Raw genomic sequence first — 25,000 nt, 5'->3', positions numbered from 1 at the left:
TTTAAAATGGGGCACCCAGGTAAGCCGTCTGTCAAACATAAGACCCCGAAAGCGATTCTCCTCTCTGTCAGAGGGAACACCACGGAGACGGCAAAAATGCATAGCAACAGTTTTTGAAGCTGAGAAGCAAAAACCCCGCATCTCAGTCCACCGGGAAATCCAATTGCTAATTGCTAATTGCATCTTTCTTTCAATTAGTGGGGATTGGTATTAAGGAGATTGATAAGTCGTCTACATATAAATAACCACGGACTCCGTCTGGAAGTACACTAATCACATTGTTTATTGCAACAGCAAACAATATGACAGTATACTTCCTTGTGGTACACCATCAGACACATCAGACACACCTTGTGGCACACTAAACAGAATGCCCCCAATCCGTACCCATAAAAGAAAAAAAAAAAAAAAAAAACTAAGATAAAAACTTGTATAAAAACAGGGAGTCGGCCACGGAGACGGAACTCAAAAAGACTGAGGGAAACGCCGTGGCACCAAGCTATGTCATATGCTACCTCGACATAAAAGAAATACTGTGAAATGATTCTGTTTACTAGTGAAGATTCTAGAGATAAAAGAGCATCATATGTAGACCTCATTTTCCTAAAACCGTCCTGAACAGGTGACAAGTAGACCTCTTTTTCCTAAAACTGTGCTGAACAGGTGACAGGTAATTCCCTCTCTCCAAGTACCATTTAAGCCTACCATTTACCATCTTTTTCAGCAATTTACAAATACATGATGTTAAGGAAACTGGACGGTAATTGGCCGCTTACTGATGATCTTTTCCAGCGTTTTGGAATGCCGATAATTGCAGCAACATCCCAAAAAGATGGAAAATCGCCGGTATTCCAAATAAAGTTATAAAGGTAAAAAGGTAAACGCTTCATCGAACTTGTTGCGAAAAAAGAAGTATGGTATGTCATCAGGGCCTGGGGATGAATCTTGGCACAGCCATGCGTAGCTCAGACATTATAAGTCTCCATTAAGGGAGGCAAAATTGACACCAACCCATTGAATATTATAAATCTCATATTAGTGAGTCCTTTGTCCTAGCTATGCCCCTCCAGTAAACACAGACATATTGGATTTCTACTGGACCAGTGTTGTTTTCCGTTGAAAGCAACTAACGGTCTAAAGACCCGGTCCCACAGGCCTTGCGGGTGAATTGCGACTGAATTACGAACGAAATTGGTAGGCATTCGCCAAACATACTCAGTATTCGTCATTCATGCTGAAATCAATTGTCCAACCTCCGCACATGTTCCCAATGCATTCGCAATGGGTGTTTCTTCCGCTCCCAGATTTTTATACTGCACAAAATTTTGGTTGCGGATGGGATTCGTAATACATTCGCAATAAATACACAATCCATACGCAATACATCCAGTGTTATTTCCTGTGTTCGGCCTTTAACCGCAACTCATGGGTAATTGCGTGTTCGTAGCGGAATGGGAGCGTATGTATCGTGTATGTATACCGAATGTATAGCGTACCTAGCACATCCATACTACGAATTATAAGAATGCATTCCAAATACATAGCGTATAATTTGCGAACCAATAGCGAATGGATAACCCAAGATTGTATATAAATTGAGCCAGAACTGGACTCACGTCAATTGTCATCTGGTTCTGGAGGAGTATACACCTATATACCATGGACTCTCAAAGATGCCGTCTGATTGTTACTTTCACCCAACAACAACTCTTGTTGCACAACTCTTGCAAGTGCTCCAGGAAAGAAGACGATAAAGACGGTCAAGATCGATCTAGGTCAGACCCTGGATTGGCAGAAGACTGGAGCTGGGGTACTGGCGTACTGGTTAGAAACGGAGCACCCGCCCTGTTTTAGCCTCCGCAACCGAAATGCCGCACATGCGCAGAGCATCCGCCGTCTCCGAGATACATCCGCTCTACATCATCCATGCTTCCGCGACGCATTCGCTATTCTTCCGCTTTGTTTGCAATGAGTCCGCTCTGCTTTCGCAATACATACGCAAAAAAATACGCTATTTTTCCGCACTGTATCCGTTTTATACCCGCAATACTTGCAATACATCCGGCCTGATATAACGGTATTTCTCACCCCCAGACGGCTTCCGCAGTGCTTTCCGCTTTTGTTCGTAATACATCAGCGACACATTCTCAATACATGTGTAATTCATACGGTTCATATCCGCACAGTATTGCGGAAAAAGTGCATTTTTGTTGCGGATGCTTGCGGACGGCTGGAACCCAGCAAAATTGGCATCCTTGATTCATTCGTATTTCATCCATAGTTCTGTGGGACCGGGCTATAAAGTTAGCAAACTTACCTTCCTATATACTAGTCCAATAGGACTAGTATATTTCCATTTTCCGTTTGTACACTGGGCTCTTAACGGCCACACATCAGTACCATTGCTGGCCAATGTGTGTCATCCAGTACTGTTCCAGTGTCCATTATAAACATGTATTGGCCCAATACTGGCACAAACATTAATACCAATGTAGTTTTAACATTGTATTTATATTCACTTTCAATTCTAGTAATCCATTGTCATTCCAATTGTCCACTACATTCGGTAGGTATAGTACTAGTATACAATAGTAGTCATAATAGTAGTTTTCCTCCTCACAAGGCAGCCCATTAACATTGTGGGAAACAAGTTGTCATGATGATTGGCAACCAAAACAGTGCATTACCAATTATGGCATGCTATGAAGCAGTTGTTCCCCCCGGGAGGTGACAAACTTAATTGGGGAATTAATTGCCTCATATGATGCCATAACCGGCAGTGCACGGTCTTATATATATATATATATATATATATATATATATATATATATATATATATATATATATATATATATATATATATATATATATATATATATATATATATATATATATATTAACAACAATCATCAAAACAATTAATGGTTTTTCTTGATCAATATTCACAGGGTTCCCTTATAAAATAGGCTACACATGTGACTACTATTATATGTTAGCTAGTGCTGCACCATACCATTACTGGAAGGAAAAAGATTTATCACTACCACTGAGTTACATACACTAGACATGTATATTTAACAGGAAAATAATGAAAACATAGTGTTCTGTGATTTAGATGCATTTTCTAAGGCATAATTCATAGCAAAACGTGTTACGAAAATACATTGTATGAAAAATATTATTCACTACATGTATATTTGTTAGCAACTTTTTATTCTTACAAAAAAAAAAAAAAAAAGTGGTTTATGCATACTGTAATGTACAGCAAGATGAAGAAACATAATATGAAGAAAATAAAAGCACATGAGAAAAGAATGATAATGAACAAGAAGAAAGAGAGAGAGAGAGAGAGAGAGAATACGAATACCAAATGTATGATGAAGAGTGGCCGCTCTCTGCCATAAACTTACCATGAGAACCTCCATCCCCAGAGACTCTCCTTCCCCGATTAATTTACCCTGTATTTATTTGCTCAGTCAGTTTGAGTCTCACGTAGTTTACAGCAGAAGGTTTTCACTTGACAAAGAAATAATCAATATTCATTTAGCCCTATTCGTTTAATCAGTAGAATTTCTAAAAGTAAAGTGTTTTATTCAAGTAAAGACCGCGCGGGGAGCGGTGTGTGGGCAGGCGTTCGTATGTCCGTGTGTCGCAACCGCACTTTCTCGCACACAATCATTAGGAACCAGTTGGAAGGAGCAAACGGACTGAGACATGCTCTGATATTTGGAGGAGAATAAGGCAGGATATTAATTATCCAGGGGATAAGTGAGTCATTACTGGCCATATGGCCTGGCCCATTTATAAAGAATAGGAGTCTCCATAGTGGTCTGCAGTAAGGGTAGTTGTGAATTACACACACTATAGGTACAAAGACGTCCAAACCTTCAGGAGGTAAACATATCACGCAAGGAAGCCACAGAACACTTGACTTCTGATCTTTCTAAAATTTCTGATTGGGGCAGAGCAAACTTGGTATTGTTCAATGCCTCAAAAACTCAATTCCTCCATCTATCAACTCGACACAACCTTCCAGACAACTATCCCCTCTTCTTCCATGACACTCAACTGTCCCCCTCTTCTACACTGATCATCCTCGGTCTATCCTTTACTTATAATCTGAACTGGAAACTTCACATCTCATCTCTAGCTAAAACAGCTTCTATGAAGTTAGGTGTTCTGAGACGTCTCCGCCAATTTTTCTCACCCCCCAGCTGCTAACTCTGTACAAGGGTCTTATCCGTCCATGTATGGAGTATGCTTCACATGTCTGGGGAGGTTCCACTCATACTGCTCTTCTAGACAGGGTGGAATCAAAAGCTTTTCGTCTCATATATATATATATATATATATATATATATATATATATATATATATATATATATATATATATATATATATATATATATATATATATATATATATATATATATATATATATATATATATATATATATATATATATATATATATATATATATATATATATATATATATATATATATATATATATATATATATATATATATATATATATATATATATATATATATATATATATATATATATATATATATATATATATATATATATATATATATATATATATATATATATATATATATATATATATATATATATATATATATATATATATATATATATATATATATATATATATATATATAATTCTGATAGACCTATATCTTTCCTGTAATGTGGGGACCAGAACTGCACAGCGTAGTCTAGATGAGGTCTGACCAGCGCCAAGTATAATTTTAATATTACTTCTGCCATTCTACTTTTAACGTAAAGCCGAGACCAACATTATGGTTGATATTTTTAAGATCTGTAGGGGTGTCCTGCAAGGGGACCCCTTTTCACCCTATCTTTTTAACATCACGTTGGACTGGGCTCTGTCCTCTCTCCCGGCACACGTAGAGGTGCGTCTAGCCGGGTATGACCTCGGCTGTGTCGCTTACGCCGATGATGTGGCCCTTACGGTATCCACTCGCGTCGGTCTCCAGGCGTCAATAGATGCCCTGGTTGAAGGGGCCGGAGCAGTGGAGCTGGAAACTGGCCACAATAAATGTGCCACACTTAACATCGTGGCTGATAAACGGCGTAAACGGTGGCTGGTCGACACCTCGTCCAGCTTCACCGCAGGAGGTATCGCCCTCAAATGTATGCAGCCAGGGAAGACATATAAGTACCTAGGTCTCGAGATTGGGCTGACAAAGGGTCGCGCTGATCCTCCCTCAAGCGTGGGATGCATGAGAGGCTGGCCGCGTCTGCGGATGGCAGGGTGGCCGGGATCGGCGGGGGCTTGTTGTAGACCTCTAGCACAAGCGCTAGGGAGATGCGAGCTGCCGCGGCTGAGCTTCATCGTGACCAGCTCTATGGCTCTGTCGATGACGTCTAAAAACGAATCCTAATACCCTATTTACCCTGTTTCTGGCCTCTATGCATTGTTTTCCTAGACGAAGTTCAGAGCTAACTATAACTTTTTGAATCTATCCTCAACAAGAATATTCTGAAACATCTATCACTTCACAACCATCTATCTGATCGTCAGTATGGGTTCCGTCAAGGCCTCTCTACTGGTGATCTTTTGGCTTTCTTTACTGAGTCTTGGTCATCCTTTTCTAGAGATTTTAGTGAAACTTTTGCTGTTGCCTTGGATATATCAAAAGCTCTTGATAGAGTCTGGTACAAAGCTTTGATTTCCAAACTAATCTCCTACGGCTTCCATCCTTCTCTCTGTAACTTCATCTCAAGTTTCCTTTCTGACCGTTCTATTGCTGCTGTGGTATTTCTGATTGGGGCAGAGCAAACGTGGTATTGTTCTTTGCCTTAAAAACTCAATTCCTCCATCTATTAACTTGACACAACCTTAAAGACAACTATCCCCTCTTCTTCAATGACACTCAACTGTCCCCCTGAACATCCTCGGTCTGTCCTTTACTTATAATCTGAATTGGAAACTTCACATCTTATCTCTAGCTAAAACAGCTTCTATAAAGTTAGGTGTTCTGAGACGTCTCCGCCAGTTTTTGTCATCCCCCCCAGTTGGTAACTCTGTACAAGGGCCTTATCCGTCCATTTATGGAGTATGCTTCACATGTCTGGAGAGTTCCACTCATACCGCTCTTCTAGACAGGGTGGAATGAAAAGCTTTTCGTGTCTCCAACTCCTCTTTTCTAACTGACTGTCTTCAGCCTCTCTCTCATCGCCGCAATGTTGCACCTCTAGCTGTCTTCTACCGCTATTTTCATGATAACAGCTCTTCTGATCTTGCTAACTGCATGCCTTCCCTCCTCCCGCGGCCTCACTGCACAAGAATTTCTCCTTTCTCTCACCCCTATTCTGTCCACCTCTGTAATGCAAGAGTTAACCAGTATTCTCAGTCATTCATCCCTTTCTCTGGTAAACTCTGGAACTTCCTGCCTTCCTCTGTATTTCCACCATCCTATCACTTGAATTCCTACAAGAGGGAGGTTTCAAGACAATTACCCTTCGATTATTTATTCCCGCCTTGGACCCTTTTCTGGGACTGACATCTCAGTGGGCATTTTTTTTGGGGGGGGGGGATTTTTGTTGCCCTTAGCCAGTGTCCCTCCTGCATAAAAAAAAAGGCTTTAAATCCGAGTGAGATCATGTAATTAGTGGGGTGCCACAGGGATCAGTATTAGGGCCATTGTTATTTTTAATATATATATATATATATATATATATATATATATATATATATATATATATATATATATATATATATATATATATATATATATATATATATATATATATATATATATATATATATATATATATATATATATATATATATATATATATATATATATATATATATATATATATATATATATATATATATATATATATATATATATATATATATATATATATATATATATATATATATATATATATATATATATATATATATATATATATATATATATATATATATATATATATATATATATATATATATATATATATATATATATATATATATATATATATGAATGACTTGGATAGTGGAATTAGTAGTGACGTTAGTAAATTTGTGGATGACACAAAGATAGGTATATTAATTAAGTCAGAATCGGATGCCATCGCCTTGCACGAAGACTGAGATAGGATAAATGAATGGACGGACAGATGACAAATGCAGTTTAATATCAACAAATGCAAAGTATTTAGCGAAGGTAGAGGAAACCCACACAGTAGGTACACACTAAACAACGAAACTCTGGTAGGTACAGGCTACGAGAAAGACTTAGGAGTTATAGTTAGCTCTGAACTTCGTCTAGGAAAACAATGCATAAAGGCCAGAAACAGGGTAAATAGGGTATTAAAACTCATTTTTAGACGTCATCGACAGAGCCATAGAGCTGGTCATGATGAAGCTCAGCCGCAGCAGCTCGCATCTCCCTAGCGCTTGTGCTAGAGGTCTGCAACAAGCCCCCGCCGATCCCGGCCACCCTGCCATCCGCAGACGCGGCCAGCCTCTTATGCATCCCACTCTTGAGGGAGGTTCAGCGGTACCCTTTGTCGGCCCAATCTCGAGACCTAGGTACTTATATGTCTGCCCAGGCTGCATACATTTGAGGGCGATACCTCCTGCGGTGAAGCTGGACGAGGTGTCGACCAGCCACCGTTTACGCCGTTTATCAGCCACGATGTTAAGTGTGGCATATTTATTGTGGCCAGCTTCCAGCTCCACCGCTCCGGCCCCTTCAACCAGGGCATCTATTGACGCCTGGAGACCTATGCGAGTGGATGCCGTAAGGGCCACGTCATCGGCGTGGGTCCCCTTGCAGGACACCCCAACAGATCTTAAAAATATCCACCATAATGTTGGTCTCGGCTTTACGTTAAAAGTAGAATGGCAGAAGTAATATTAAAGTTATACTTGGCGCTGATCAGACATCATCTAGACTACACTGTGCAGTTCTGGTCCCCACATTACAGGAAAGATATAGGTCTATCAGAATTTTATATATATATATATATATATATATATATATATATATATATATATATATATATATATATATATATATATATATATATATATATATATATATATATATATATATATATATATAATAACTGTTCTAAATAACAAGAAAAAATAAATAAATTTCAGGTCCGGATCGTACAACCCTCCCCACCCCCCCACCTGAAGTGAGTACTTTCATGCAATTTCAATTGAGAGTATTATGAGTGGCAATTATATGTGGAATTTAGTTAATTTGTTTGTATGCTGATTCCTGCTGAGGATAATGATTCCCAAACGTTAAATGTGTGTAGTGTTAAGAAAGCATTGTATTTCAGGCCGAAACACTTTAGGGAATAAACTGATGTTACGACTCAATGCTTTGTTTGCTGTGTTTGCTGCACATTCGGATTCCCAGTATACTACATAGGTCAAAGACCTTATATAAGACAAAATCCATAAAGTCCACTTCTGAACACAAAATAATACTAATACACTTCTTTGGCAATGAGAGCATCACAAAGCACATCATTTTGGTATATGCTTATCATAACAACTTGTTAATGAAATAAAAATATATTAAGGTTCCTCTAGATTGCTTCATAAAATAATATATATATATATATATATATATATATATATATATATATATATATATATATATATATATATATATATATATATATATATATATATATATATATATCATAACTGCTTTAAATGACAAGAAATGATAAGACAATGAACCCCAGACATAACTAAGTCCTATAGTGGTGCATTCCGGAAGAGGCGGGAACACACGCTGAGTCTACAATGAGCAAATTACAAGAATGGAAGAATTTCAAGTAGCTTTAAGTAATCAGAAAGAGTTTCACGTTTCTTTTGATATTTTACACAAAGGAGTAACCCACATCTCCACCTATAATCTAAGTGAGAAATGTTTATTATTAAATCATTAGAAGGGCAAAATACATCGGTTTTTCGGCTTCCAATCAGACCACTCTGATGTTCGCCCAGAATACCTCCATACAATATCGGATTTTTTTTTTTTACAATGTCTTAAGACGATTCTGTAGTCATGTATGGGTAAATCAACTGTTTCTGTAACTCTGCCTGAAAGGGAAACGCTAAATTTACCCCAGTAAATCGGAAATTACATTAAATTTTATATATATTTTTTATTTACTTTTCAAGCTGCTGAATTTTATGTAATTTCTGATTTACTGGAGCAAATTTTGCGTTTTCCTTCCATAGTTACAAAAAGAGTTGATTTACCCATACATACATACATACAGAATCATCTCACAACATATAATAGAGAAGAAATCAGATATTATATGGTGTTATGAGTGAATGTCACAGTGGTCTGATGGGAAGCGAAGGACTGGCATAATTTGGCCTGTAAATTATTTAATAGTGAACATTTCTCACTGAAATTATAGGGAGATTTGTGTGAGTTATTCATTTGTTTACACTTTCAAAAGATACGTGAGACTCTTTGGTTACTTAGAAAAACGAAACAGCTAGCAGGTATGTAGAGACCTACGTACAGACTTTCCGTGACATAGGCCTCTCCCAAACACTTTCAATCATTTCTACTTTGTGAGCTGCTTTTAATGAAAGTGTTTGGGAGAGGCTTATGTCCTGCAGTGGAATGTTGCAGATTGATAATGATGATGAACAAGTCATGATAGCAAAGGTTAAAGTAATGGAATATTTGTGGGTAGCTCTACTTGGTTCCCCATCCAAGGACAACCGTACGTAGTGAATTGTGGATTTGATGAAAGTTGGTGGTTCTAAGGTGATAGATAGCAGCTCGTTACTTCCAATAATGATTGTTCTACAAAAAAGTATCGCATCACCATGAAATACATGAAGAAAAAGGCTTCTTTCAATTTTCAAAAAAACATCTAACAATGGCAACTGCAGTTTCATGAGATGAAGAGTCATCTTCTTGACTGCACTGACTTTCCGTATTACTTCTTTCTTCTAAAGCATCTATATCCTACATTTCTCAGATATAGCTCAGATTTCTCATCATAGCTTTGCCTACCTCAGTCTCATCAGTTACAAATTGAGCCTTCTTTACCAAAACATCTGAAAACCACATTTTATCCAATCAAGATCCTGCTTTACCAGAATACGGAAAACAAAACTTTCACCATACCATTCACATAAGCACAACATCTGTACTTTCACATGGATAATTGTGGCGCCACCCTACTGAAGTGAGGTGAGCAACACCCTGATCGAATGTGAGTTGTCGCTTGCATCGAATAGTCCAACTCAAGCTCTGTCATGAGGTACCAGATATATTCTGAAATCTCAAAGGATAAGTTCTTATAGTCGAAATCTCATAAAGAAACCAACTTTTTTTTCGCTCATAGACCGCACGGTAATATGTTCCATTCGGGAGAGATGATAGTACCCAAGAGAGGTGGCGGGACGAATCAGCGCGTAAGATTGTGGGACCAATCAGCGCGTAAGATTATGGTGAATCATCATCTCCTGGCCAATGGGAGTGCAGCCGAGTGTCTCCCTGTTCCCATTCTGCAGCATCAGTCTTCCTGCGTCGGTATTATTGATCAAAAGGCTCCTTTGCTTTTGAACTATTCTCTCTTTCTTTTTTAGTTTTTTTTTCTTTTCTCTTTTTTTGTAGAGATGATTAATAGTGACTCTAGCAACAGGCTGAGTCTTACCTCCCTCTCTGGAGCGAGAAATAGATCCAGGAATGGAGCAAACTGGAAGAAAAAAGTGGCCTCGACAAATGGTGGCACACACACAAAATGCTGTATTTTGTTAAAATAATGAAAATAATTGCACATAATTGCATATAATAAAAAAAAGAACGTATTACACTAACTTGCTTATTTCCACATATGACTGTGTTTTTTAAGCCCCTTTTACAGGTATTTTTTTTCGTCTTTCGGCCCTGCCGGCCTACCCAGTTGAAATAATATTGCAGTCCGCTTGTCATACAAATGTCAATCATGTTCTTCACACCAGCTTTAAATGTAATGACCCCAAGAGCCTGCAGTCGATGTAACTGAAAGAAACATTTAATGAAAGTGCTTAATGAAAAAAATAAATAAATAAAAAAAAAGAAAAAAAAAAAAAAATAAAAAATAATATATATATATATATATATATATATATATATATATATATATATATATATATATATATATATATATATATATATATATATATATATATATATATATATATATATATATATATATATATATATATATATATATATATATATATATATATATATATATATATATATATATATATATATATATATATATATATATATATATATATATATATATAAAACAAAAATGCTATCAAAATGAAATAAAGTATCATCATCAATTTTTTTATAAACTTTTGTTGTATTAAACATAATTTGTCTAGAAATTAAAATAGTGATACTAATCTCTCGTGTAGTATTTTAATGCATTAACAGTAGTACAGTGTATCGCAAACAATTTACTAAAAAGGAAAATCATATATTTTAGGTAAAAACTTATTAGATAGTTCCTCACAAGCGAATTTTCAATAAACTTTTAATGTATTAAACATAATTTGTCTAGAAATGAAAATAGTGATACTAATCTCTCATGTAGCATTTTAATGCATTAATAGTAGTACAGTGTATCACAAACAATTTACTAAAAAGGAAAATCATACATTTAAGGTAAAAACTTATTATATAGTTCCTCACCAGCGAATTTTTTAAGCTTTTGCTCACAATCTTCAAAATCTTCACATGTTTTCAATGGTAGTAAGCCATTTAGCAGTTATAAGTCTGGTCCTCAACACTTTTTGGTAACTGTGTAGAAGAGTTACATGGCGCACGTTAATGTTAGGTTAGATTTAAATAGAAATACCCTTCACAATATGTAGCAAAGAGATAGCTACGTGATTTAGTCCCACCGTACGTGACTTTTACCATCTAGGTTAATGTTAGGTTAGGTTTAGTTAGAAAAACCCTTAACATAATGCGCCGCCGGTTGGCATCTTGGCGGCGGCCGATGTGTATTATATTTGATTTTACGGTAAATACTGAACTACCCAACTACCGGTTATTTAACTCTATTTAGGACTCGAAAAAAGTGACTATTATGCCATATCTACACTATTATGAATGATTTCTTCAAGCCACAGTGCTGTCCTAGTGCAATTAGACTAGTAAAATCATTAGTGACCCTTGAATAAGTGCTTTCTTATCGTTAGTTCAATTCCAGCGTCCTGTAGCGATCCTGCACAATTACCCATTTTTTTTACTATATTAACCGAGAGTACTCACCAGGAAAATAGATAAGCCAAGGCACTTGAGGTGATGTAAGCGTTCCTATTTTCCTGGGCTTCACTCTCAGGAAGGCACACGTGAGGCAGATGACAGCGGATCGTCCTGTTGGGTGAACGTGTGCCGCTGCTACCAGGATGGCCAGGTCAAAGGTGGTTCAGGGCTTGGAGTTGGCTGCATAGTCTTACCCAATGGGAGTGGAAACACGGGCAGCAGGAAATGTTCATTAATATCTGGAACCATTTGGCACCAGGCACAGTGAGGGTCCGGAGAGAGACGCAGACGGCGTAGCCGATAGTGAGCGTGTGTCTCTTGGTACCAAAGTAACACATGATGACATATCTAAGAAAGCCGATTTCACGCCAGAGAGGTGAATATTACATTAAACCTTGTTTTACTAAAGTATCGATGAAATTTAGTACATTAGATAATCATAAAAAAGTTCTACTAATACCATTTCCTTTTCTCAATAAAAAGAAAAAAAAGATAATACACTGCTTTCATCAAACAAAGCTCGGAAATCCGCTACTTCTAAAAGAACCGATGTTATGCCAAAGTGGTAAACGTACTCATATTACATTTAATAGAAAAACAAAATTCTGGTATAATTTTCTATTGTAAATAAAAAAAAAAAGTATTTTCTTTATGCCGGTGCTACGGTGTCATTTATGTTGGCTCAACTACACACTACTTCCATCAGACCAAGCTTGGATATCCACTGTTTTCTAATGTTGGAAACAAAACATTGTTATTATACTAGCCCAATCTTCGCAATCCATAATCCATATGAATTGGTAGATTTCCTTAATTTTCCAGAACTGATCCGATACATCTATGTTGGCTGGGCCCCTAGCATGTGGTTTATGACTTTTTCTCAGAAAGATTGAAATTATTTGGCAGTTGTAGTGCTTCCTTACTAGTAGGTGGGTGAAATGGGTTAGCAACCTCATTTGTTAATCATTACAGGAGAACAAAATGACCATAAGTAAGCATATTTGTGCCTTGCACTAAGCTATGTAAAAGATAGCTTAAGGAAGGTTGTATCATTAAAATGATATGTTAACCATCTATTATTTATTTATACAATATATTTTTGTTATCTGTGTTAAAGAAAATGTAAGTTGTGTTCTGTTGGAATGGGAGAAGTTTGGTACGCTTCTTTGTGGTGTTTTGTTTCACCCACTACCTGTGAACATGGTCGGCCTGGCGGGTTGTCTAAGCCGGCCCACCAATGTACTGTGGGTTGTTGTGTTGGGTGGTCCTCTGTGCTACAGGTTAGTTGTGTTTATTTATATACCTTGTGCTGTGAATTAGTATACTGTGGTGAAGATTACAAGCAAAGGATGTGTTTAGTAGCTAAGGTAATACAAGTGATATTATTGTTTGCCAGACGGAGAATGTAGGGACGCCCTGGACCTCATGTCGGTTGGTGTGTTGGTTGGTCCTCCGTGCTACAGGTTAGTTGTGTTTATTTACCCGCCATGTGCTGTGATTAGTATAATTTGGTGAAGGTTACAAATAAAGGATGTATTAGTAAGATAGGGTAATGTACAAGGGATATATTGTTGCCAGACAGAGTTGTGAGGACGCCCTGGACTGGATGATAGTTGGGGTGACATGTCAGGTGTGCTACGGGGATTCGAAGAGCGTCAGTGTGGGCCACTGAAGTGAGTACATTATGGGAATTTATTGAGTATTATGAGTGATATACAAGTGAAGTTTAGTTGGATTTTGTATACTGATTGTTGCTTTATTTTTATATTTGGGATATGATTGTAACGGATGTCAGAATCTCTACATGAAGTGCTATTTTCTTGGTACCATTGTGAGGGATTGAACCGGGTGTACTATGATATGTGGATGTGTATTGATTTGCCCATGTTTGCAGGTCGAAACACTTCAATCAATAAACACCTGTTACGATTTGTGGTTTATTACACATTTGGAATCCCCAACAAAGGTGACCCGAGTTAGTGGCAGCTGTGAGAAGGGGTGAGCATGGATCGTAACAATATATATATATATATATATATATATATATATATATATATATATATATATATATATATATATATATATATATATATATATATATATATATATAAGAGGTGGGGGATACACCGGAGTTTTTCTTCATTTATTACTTGCGCAATGTTTCTCCTTCTCAGAAGGCATCTTCAGGCTAAAAGACATAGATAAAATTAATAAACTAATCCAAAGTACATATACAACATGGAAAAGATAAAAGACACTAACCCATAAAGGATACAGCAACATGTGTAAACCAAAACAGACTTATGATGAAACAAAGATCAGAAGTTCATAATACTGTCATGGTTAGTTTTGATGTTAAGTCACTGTTTACTAATATTACCACTGATGAAAAATATTCAGATTATTTGTAAATATTTTTTTTTAAAGGTCACGACACTTACTTTAACTTTACAAAAAAAAAAAAAAGACAATTTACTAGCCTATTAGACCTGGCAATAATAATAAATTATATGTCTAAGATGATGGTGTGATCATGGGTTCTTGTCTTGGCTCTTCTCTTGCCAATGCATTCTTATGTCACCATGAAACTAATTAATTAAATGAATGTCCAAGTGAATGTAAGCCTATGTTTTACAGAAGATACGTTGATGACACCTTTTTCTTATTTAAACACTCTCAACACATCTCTAAATTTCTTAGCTGTCTAAACTCTAAATACCCTGTTATCTAATTCATATATATGTTTTTGGATGTAATGGTAACTCGTAATAATAATTGATTACATATAGCAGTTTACTACGTACTAACTGGTTTGAGGAATAATTATCCAATTTTTTTATTCTTCAGTTGTTTAATAGTAATGCTATTAAAAGTTTCTACATCGTTGCTACAGTTTATCATCTAATTGGTTTACGTTTGACCATTAGATTAACTTTCTAAGGACATTTTCTCATAGTAACGGATTTCCGTTAGGTATCATCATCAATAACAATATTTACAACATTTTAGATAGCAAATTTAATAGACCTTCCTCTAATGACAATCCGAAGACACAGAAGAAATAAATATTTATTTATTTATTTATTTATTTTTAATGCAGGAGGGACACTGGCCAAGTGCAGCAAAAATCCAATAAAAAAAAAAACTACCGAGATGCCGGTCGCCTTCAAATATTGAAGGATAAGTGTCTTGAAACCTCCCTCGGGAAGGAATTCAAGTCATAGGAAGGTGGAAATACAGACGCAGGCAGGGAGTTCCAGAGTTTACCAGAGAAAGGGATGAATGATTGAGAATGCTAGTTAACTCTTGCATTAATGAGGTGGACAGAATAGTGGTGAGAGAAAGAAGAAAGTCATGTGCAGCGAGGCCGCCGGATGAGGGGAGGCATGCAGTTAGCAAGATAAGAAGAGCAGTTAGCATGAAAATAGCGGTAGAAGATAGTTAGAGATGCAACATTGCGGCGATGAGAGGGAGGCTGAAGTCAATCAATGAGAGGAGAGGTGTTGATGAGACGAAAAGCTTTTGATTGCACCCTGTCTAGAAGAGCGGTATGAGTGGAGTCATGTAATTAGTGGGGTGCCACAGGGATCAGTATTAGGACCATTGTTGTTTTTTATATATTTATCAATGACTTGGATAGTGGAATCAGTAGGGAGGTTAGTAAATTTGCGGATGACATAAAGATAGGTATATTAATTAGGTCAGAATCGGATGCCATTGCTTTGCAGGCAGACAAAGATAGGATGAATGAATGGACGGATAGATGGGAAATGCAGTTTAATATCAAGAAATGCAAAGTACTTAGCGTAGGTAGAGGAAATCCACACAGTAGGTACACAATAAACAACGAAAATCTGGTAGGTACAGGATACGATAAAAATTTAGATTTATAGGGGCCAGAAACAGGGCAAACAGGGTATTAAGATTAATATTTAGGAGTGTTAAAAGTAGAAGGACCGAAGTAGTATTAAAGTTATACTTGGCGCTGGTCAGACCTCATCTAGACTACGCTGTGCGGTTCTGGTCTCCACATTACAGGAAAGATATAGGTCTATTAGAATCAGTACAGATGAGAATGACTAAAAAGGATACAGGGAATGAGGAGTATTCCTTACAAGGCGAGATTGAAGCTGTTAAATTTACATTCTTTAGAGAGACGTAGGTTGAGAGGGGACCTGATAGAAGGGTTATAACAAGAGGGATGTAAGCAAAATTCATAGGATCAGCAACCAGGATAGAACAAGAAATAACAGGTTCAAGCTTGAAAAATTTAGGTTTAAGAAAGAGATAAGAAGAAATTAGTTCTCAAATAGAGTGTTAGATAAGTGGAACAGAGAGCTTTAAGAGAAGATTAGACGGGTTTATGGATGGGGATGATAGGTGGAAACAGGTAAGTATATTTCATACAGGGACTGCCACGTGTAAGCCTGGTCGCTTCTTGCAGCTTCCTTTATTTCTTATGTTCTTATGTTCTTAAGGTTGTGTTGACTTGATAGATGGAGGAATTGAGTTTTTGAGGCACTGAACAATACCAGGTTTGCTCTGCCCCACTCAGAAATTTTAGAAAGATTAAAGTTAGAAAGTCAGGCGTTCTGCGGCTTCCCTGCGTGAAATGTTTATTTCCTGAACGGTTGGACGTCTATGAAAAAACGTGGAAAAGTGACAGCATAATTTGTCCTTATGACTCCCCTCGTGCCATCTTATGACAGTCGCGCTGAATTCAATAACGCTGTCTTACAGGAGATTCGTAAAGAATTTCATATCAAGAAATATAACATTGTTCTTCACTTGTCCCGGTCAAACGGCAAAGTAGACCGTTTAAATAAACGTATCCTTGACGTTCTGCGTTATACAACAGAAGCAAAGCATTCATGGGACTAATGGCTTTCTCAGCCTGCTCTCTAAACTCAGCGATTCACTCTACTATCAACGAGTCTCCCTATTTCGTGCCGTTTTGTACCGACTAGCGCCTTCCACATGTATTTCTTCACATCGCACCGCGTCCTGTCTACAACATGGATCACTACGCGAAATGTCGTCTCTGAGATTTTCAGTACACTCATAAGCTCATTCATAATCGCCTCACTGCATCGGAAACTGAGATGTTGCGGAAATAACATCGTAGAGCGATAGATTCTTCCATCGAAGTCGGTGATATAATTTTCACCAGAGTTCACGATCGCAGCTCTAAATTAGATCCGTTGTTCACTGGGCCACATCGTGTAATCGAATCTCTCCATGGCCACAAAGTAAAAATTCTAGATCTCAAAACCTTAGTTGAAGAAATCGTCCATGTTCATACTGATTCAACTGATCCTCAAAGTTCCTTAAGCTTAACCACACACACATCTTACAGAGTGAAACTTCGTTCCTACTCTAAGGTTTAATCATCCAATTTCATTATTCTTTATATATGTGTATATTTGTCTTACTTATATGTGTTGCATAGGTATTGTATTGTGTTGTCATGTCTGTATATTTTTTATTAAGGTTATCGTTTCCGTACTCTCTCTCCGATGTCATGTATTATCAATTAATTGTTCATATCTTACTGCTCTCATTATTGTTATGTTCAAATGCGAGGACGCATTCTTCGTGGGGGAAGGCACTGACTGTATCAGTCGCATCAGTCATAACAATTATTATTATATATATTCATCATACATATATATTTCATACCAGGTGCCCATGTGGCCAGCCCCAGTCTGGTTTAACGTTTCTATTCCCTGTCACGCTGACAAGGGAATACCACATTTTTCCTACATTCCTGCCAGACCTTAGGGAAAACACATGTCTCGTCTCTGTTGTTCCTTCCTAGTCATTGGCCAGAATAAGAAGCTCTCTAATTGGCTCCTTTACCCCATTTCCAAGCACCTCATTGGTCATTTCTTCATTTCAGAAACTGTATCCTGATCCATTTCATCTCGCATAAATAGAGCTTGTACGGGTAGCCAGGGTCAGTTCATATCAATCCAGATTTCAAAATTAGTTCAGACAGAGATCGGACAGAGTCAGTCAGAGAGAGAGAGAAAGAGAGAGAGAGAGAGAGAGAGAGAGAGAGAGAGAGAGAGAGAGAGAGAGAGAGAGAGAGAGAGAGAGAGAGAGAGAGCACATCAGTATCGTCACGTCCGTCATAACCTGTGTCTTGGCATCACGCATGTACATCCTGTCCATCATTAAATAAATAAAAGAAGTCTTATAAACTTTGTGTTCTCTTACTCGCACAATCACCCATAATCAGACAACTACCCACGACCTCAAAGCTACTACCAGCTACTACCAGGCCCTCCAGAGCAATCACCACATTACGAAGAATTTAACCGAAACAAGTTTTCATCCGTACAGTGGTGACCAAAAAACTCATCGATACAATGGTGGCAAACAATCTAAACAAGACAGTAGTGGCAACGGAGTGGCAGGAATCTAACGGAAACATATATATATATATATATATATATATATATATATATATATATATATATATATATATATATATATATATATATATATATATATACATATATATACTTTCATATATGTATATGTCATTCCCAATAGCGATAATAGGGCATTAGATTTAATGGCGTGTTCACTAACTTAATCATTAACTTTACTGTACAAATTATCTTGCCCTATAACAGGGGTTGGCAACCCAGAATTAGAGAAGAGCCACTTTCTTCAAACTTGACAGATACACAATGCTGCTGGAGCCACAGCGTAAAATCTATTACAAATGTAGATTACGATACCTAATAAATTTCCTTCATACGAAAGTTAAGTAATATAACCATGGACAAAATAATCATACAAATTATACCGTAGTACTAGTAACAGTAGTAGTAGTAGTAGTAGTAGTAGTAGTTATTATAATAGTAATGATAATAATAATAATAATAATAATAATAATAATAATAATAATAATAATAATAATAATAATAATAATGATAATAAAAATAATAATAATAATAATAATAATAATAATAATAATAATAATAACAACAATAACAACAATAATAATGATAAAAGAGAGAGAGAGAGAGAGAGAGAGAGAGAGAGAGAGAGAGAGAGAGAGAGAGAGAGAGAGAGAGAGAGAGAGAGAGAGAGAGAGAGAGAGAGAAAGAGAGAGAGAATTTAGTTTTAATTAATGTGATTTCTGCTCCTGTGTTTCTTTGGAGAGATGGTCAACGTTTGGCAAATATGTTGTCGTTTTGAGTTTCAGGCAGGACAGCAGGCTTGCATCATTTAATCGGCTGCGTAGTTTGTTTTTTATAAAGTTCATGCTAGAAAACACTTGTTGACACAGGTAAGTAGATTCAAATATAGAGAGAAAGCCAAAGGCATATCTTTTCATGTGTGTGTAAGCGTCTGCTAAGGAATTCCACACTTCATATACAATCTGATCTCGGTTTTGTAGCCCAGACAATTCAGTCCATTTGTGTTGAAATGCCAGTGTAGCATGTTGTTTCTCCAGGTTTTCAATATCGGAGACCATGCCTCTGAATTTTGAAGTTTTATGGACTTGCAAATCAGCTAATTCCAGTTCCAGTTCTGCTTGATTCACTCCAGTAAAAGTTAAAAAAATGAGTGAGACTGTATCTGCATCCTGGGGGTTGATCACAATTGACAACGTGGCCTTTTCTTTTCTGAATTCTTGAAAACGTCCATCAAAGGATTTTTTTTTTTTCATTTTCATTAGTGCATTTTTTATGATATCAATATTCAGCTCAAAGTCTGTTCCTTCTCCAACTTGCTTTAGTGAAGGAAAGTGAATCTGAGAGGTTCTCTCAACATCTCTAACAAACAAAGATTGTTTTCGTTTAAAGGAAAGGACTTCTTCCAAAAGCATCAGAGCAGTGTTTCCCTTTCCTTGTAGTTTCCTGTTGAGCTCATTTAAATGTGAAGTGATATCCACCAAGAAGTGAAACTTCTGTTGCCATTAAGGATTTGTAAGGCATGCATATTCATGGTGGCCTTTCTCCTCCAGAAATTTCTTCACTTCCTCAAGGCATGCTGCAAAACGTGCAAGCACCCGATAAGTAGAAAGCCAACGGACTTTCTTATATAAGAGGAGGTCTGAATACTGGGAATCGACTTCTTCTAGAAGTTCACGAAACTGTCAGTGGTTTAAGCCTTTTGCCATTATTTTGTCCATAACTTCAGTGAACTCTGATGGGCAAGTTTGTGCACACAATGCCTCTTGGTGAACGATACAGTGAAATATTACTTCACGATTCAGCTCTCGATTCAGAGAAACAAACCCCTTATGTATACCTGTCATACTCGGTGCACCATCATTTGCAACATAAATAATGTGGTTGGTCTGGTCTGAATTCCTTTTATGCTTAAGGCAGGTTATAATTGTTATATATCCTCACCTTTAGTTTGACCAGTGAGAGGCAACAAGTCAATGAGTTCTTCTTGTGGGCCTTCAGAGGTGACATACCTGCCAAGAAGAGCAACTTGTGCAATGTCGTCAACATCACATGACTCATCACAAACATTTGAAAATCCACAGGCTGAATTGATGTCCACGCTGATTGGTGATGTCTTGTGCAAGTTTCAGTGCTATGTCCCTCATCTTTTAGCAGACAATGGCACATTCTTAATTTTCTTAATTATTTCATTCTTGTTTTTTAATTATCTGAACAGATGCATTGCTGCATTGATGAAACAGTCTTTTATATATTCACCATCTGTAAAAGGTTTTGCTATCTCATGACAAAACTGGCAGTAGCTGTATCGTTGGAGGACTTCACCCATTTCGCGAATACATTTTGACTCCGCTTTGCTCTGAGCTGCAGTTCCTCCACAACTTTCTTTCCGGCATCTCCAACTGGATAATTTTCAGCAAAATTACTGTTTCCTCTGAAAATGCGTCTCAAGGTTGGATTTTTTTTAATGTTGGCCAGTTCTTCACTGCATACGAGGTACAAAGGGTGCCCTCTAGAATTCTGAACAAATGCAAAATGCTCGGTCCATTCACTCCTAAACTCTCTATTTTCATCTTCAATTTTCCTCTTCCTCGATGCCATTTCTAAGGTCGTAATAGCAGCAGCAGCAGCAGCAATAGTAGTAGTAGTAGTAGTAGTAGTAGTAGTAGTAGTAGTAGTAGTAGTAGTAGTAGTAGTACTAGTAGTAGTAGTAGTAGTAATATAGTAGTAGTAGTTTAGTAGTATCAGTATTATTATTAGTAGTAGTAGTAGTATAATAGTAGTAGCAGCAGCAGTAGTACTGGTATAGTAGTAGTAGTAGTAGAAGTAGTAGTAGTAGTAGTAGTAGTAGTAGTAGTAGTAGTGTTAGTAGTAGTAGTAGTAGTAGTAGTATTAGTGGACGCCAAAAACGCTTTCAACACTATTAACAGAAAAACAATGCTTCACAACATTCGAGTAAAATGTCCCTCTCTGGCACAATATGTAGAAAACACATATAGTGACCCCTCGGATTTGTACATATGTAGTAATAGTGGTAATAGTGTTAAGGTGTTAAAGTCCATGGAAGGGACAACACAAGGTGACCCAGTGGCCATGGCGATGTACGCCCTCGGACTTTCAGTGCTGCAACAAGTTATCTCATATGAGAAAACGAGTGTGAAGCAAGTGGCGTACGCGGATGACCTGTCAGGGGCCGGCAAAATAACAGACTTGAAAAAATGGTGGGGCTTAGTGAACGACAATGGTCCCATCATAGGGTACACACCCAATGCCGCTAAGTCCGTCCTTATTGTAAAGCCTGAACACTATGACAGTGCAGTGGATAGCTTCAGTGGCAGTGGAGTTATAATAACAAAGGATGGACAACGGCATCTGGGTGCTGTCATCGGAACAGAGGAGTTCAAGAAGGAGTACATAGGAGAAAAGGTGAAGGAGTGGATACATGAGGTGGAAGTCCTGTCTGACATGGCCAGGACTGAGCCTCATGCAGCCTACTCTGCCTACACCCACGGCTTGCAGCACCGATGGAGATTCGCCATGCGCACCATCCCAGGCATCAGCCCTCTCCTTGCACCTCTGGAGGTCTCGATAAGGAACACCTTCCTCCCAGCGTTACTGAGATACCACACCATCGGATATGGGGAAAGGGCGCTGCTCGAACTTCCACCAAGACTGGGCGGGATGGGAATCACCTCCCCTGAGAAGTTGGCGACTGTGGAGAACCTCAACTCCCTCAAGCTCACCAGGTCCCTCACAGAGAAGATCATTGCTCAGGACGCACATGGTGAAATAGCCCAAAGTGCAGTCACTGAGCAAGGACGAATTATATCTAGAGATAGGCAACAATATCAACGAAACTGTCTCGAAGACCTGATAAACATCCTGCCTGCAACCACAGTGAGAAAAATCCTCACTGCACAGGAAACTGGAGCCTCTAACTGGCTAACGTCACTGCCCATCAGAGCGAAGGGCTTCAGCCTCAACAAACAAGAATTTGTCGACGCCATCGCTCTGAGGTACGGCTGGCCGATGGAAGGACTCCCCAGTACTTGTGTGTGTGGCTCCCCCAATGACGTCAACCACACCATGACGTGCAAAAAGGGGGGATTCGTATGTATCAGGCACGATGAGGTGAGAGATCTGACCGCCAGCATGCTCAGGGAGGTGTGCCACGATATCTCCACTGAACCGACCCTCCTGCCGCTAGACGGCGAGCACCTGCGCTACAGAACAGCCAACACCACCAACGAGGCTCGAGTCGACGTCAGTGCACGAGGGTTCTGGACAAGGGGACAGAAAGCATTCATGGACATACGGATCTTTGACCCGATGGCCGCCTGTCACCACGAACTCTCCCTGGAGGCCGCCCACCGCAAGAATGAGCAGGAGAAGATCCGAGCATATGGGGAGAGAATCCAACACGTTGACCAGGGCAGCTTCACACCTCTGGTCTTCACCACATCTGGCGGGATGGGCTCCAAGGCTCAGTGCTTCTACTCAAGACTAGCCGACCTAATGGCAGAAAAGAAGCACCAGCCAAGGAGCCATGTCGTCGCATGGATGAGGTGCCGTCTCTCATTCTCCCTCCTCAGATCTGCCCTCCTGTGTCTCAGGGGGACAAGGCATTCCACTCCCATACCTGCAGACTTAGGAGGCCTCGACTGCGAGGCTACAGTGGTGGAGAGTGGCATAAGAGTAGATAGAGTAGAGGTAGAATGAATTTATAGTTAACAACTAATGTGTATATTATAGAGTATTAGATATGGTTGGATGCCACAGTCATTAGCGGGAGCTGGGGCTAATGACCTCCAAGTAATGGAGCCCCTAATTGACATATCAATAAACATGGGGTGGAGGTATTATTCTTTGTAGTAGAAAAAAAAGTAGTAGTAGTAGTAGTATAGCAGTACTAGTAGGAGGAAGAAAAAGAGCCGTTCTAGTACATATGGGAGAGCGTTTTCACTGAACGAGATGCCTGCCTACACTGCCAGGCAGTGTTGGGCAGAGGCTGGGGTGGTTGGATGGACGTGTATCATACAGGAATCATATTCGTACTATAGAGGTAGACCTCGCCCCTCGTCTCGCCTCTCGCTCTCTTTTTCCTCGCTCTCTACGTGTCCTACGATAAGTTAGACAATTTTATGTAGGTGGCAGGAGCCGCACATGTCTCTTGAAAGAGCCGCACGCGGCTCCGGAGCCGCAGGTTGCCGACATCTGCCCTATAACGTGTTTTTTTTTTTTTTTTATGTAGGAAGGACACTGGCCAAGGGCAACAAAAAAAAAAAAAAAAAAAATATGCCCACTGAAATGCCAGTCCCATAAAAGGGTCAAAGCAGTGGTCAAAAATTGATGAATAAGTATCTTCAAACCTCCCTCTTGAGGGAATTCAAGTCATAGGAAGGTGGAAATACAGAAGCAGGCAGGGAGTTCCAGAGTTTACCAGAGAAAGAGATGAATGATTGAGAATACTGGTTAACTCTTGCGTTAGAGAGGTGGACAGAATAGGGGTGAGAGAAAGAAGAAAGTCTTGTGCAGCGAGGCCGCGGGAGGAGGGGAGGCATGCAGTTAGCAAGATCAGAAGAGCAGTTAGCATGAAAATAGCGGTAGAAGACAGCTAGATATGCAACATTGCGGCGGTGAGAGAGAGGCTGAAGACAGTCAGTTAGAGGAAAGGAGTTAGAAAGACAGTCAGTTAGAGGAGAGGAGTCGATGAGACGAAAAGCTTTTGATTCTATCCTGTCTACAAGAGCAGTATGAGTGGACCCCCCCCCAGACATGTGAAGCATACTCCATACATGGACGGATAAAGCCCTTGTACAGAGTTAGCAGCTGGGGGGGTGAGAAAAACTGGCGGAGACGTCTCAGAACACCTAACTTCATAGAAGCTGTTTTAGCTAGGGATGAGATGTGAAGTTTCCAGTTCAGATTATAAGTAAAGGACAGACAGTTAATGGGCTATTATGCCTATTGAGCACCATATATCTATCTATCTATCTTTCTATATATAAATATATATATATATATATATATATATATATATATATATATATATATATATATATATATATATATATATATATATATATATATATATATATATATATATATATCGTTATGACCACAGATTCCTGCCCCTCTTTCAGTTGCCTTAAACTGGGCTAGCTTCCCCCAAGTCTCCAGCTACGGGACTTTGTGCAGGGTTTATTATGGGATACAAGATCCTCTTTTGAC

At 38.4% G+C, this 25,000-nt stretch overlaps 1 long non-coding RNA gene across 1 annotated transcript in view; it reads right to left on the bottom strand.

Annotated features, from left to right (window-relative positions):
- LOC135089946 (uncharacterized) overlaps positions 1-25,000 on the bottom strand; it is a 72,017-nt gene that overhangs the window by 41,975 nt on the left and 5,042 nt on the right. The gene's annotated exons all lie outside the window — the stretch shown is intronic.

This window comes from Scylla paramamosain, chromosome 34 (assembly GCF_035594125.1).
Source record: "Scylla paramamosain isolate STU-SP2022 chromosome 34, ASM3559412v1, whole genome shotgun sequence".
Classification (NCBI taxonomy): Eukaryota; Metazoa; Arthropoda; class Malacostraca; order Decapoda; family Portunidae; genus Scylla; species Scylla paramamosain.
The sequence above is the reverse complement of the archived record's forward strand: the minus strand, read 5'-3'. Positions and strand labels throughout refer to the sequence as shown.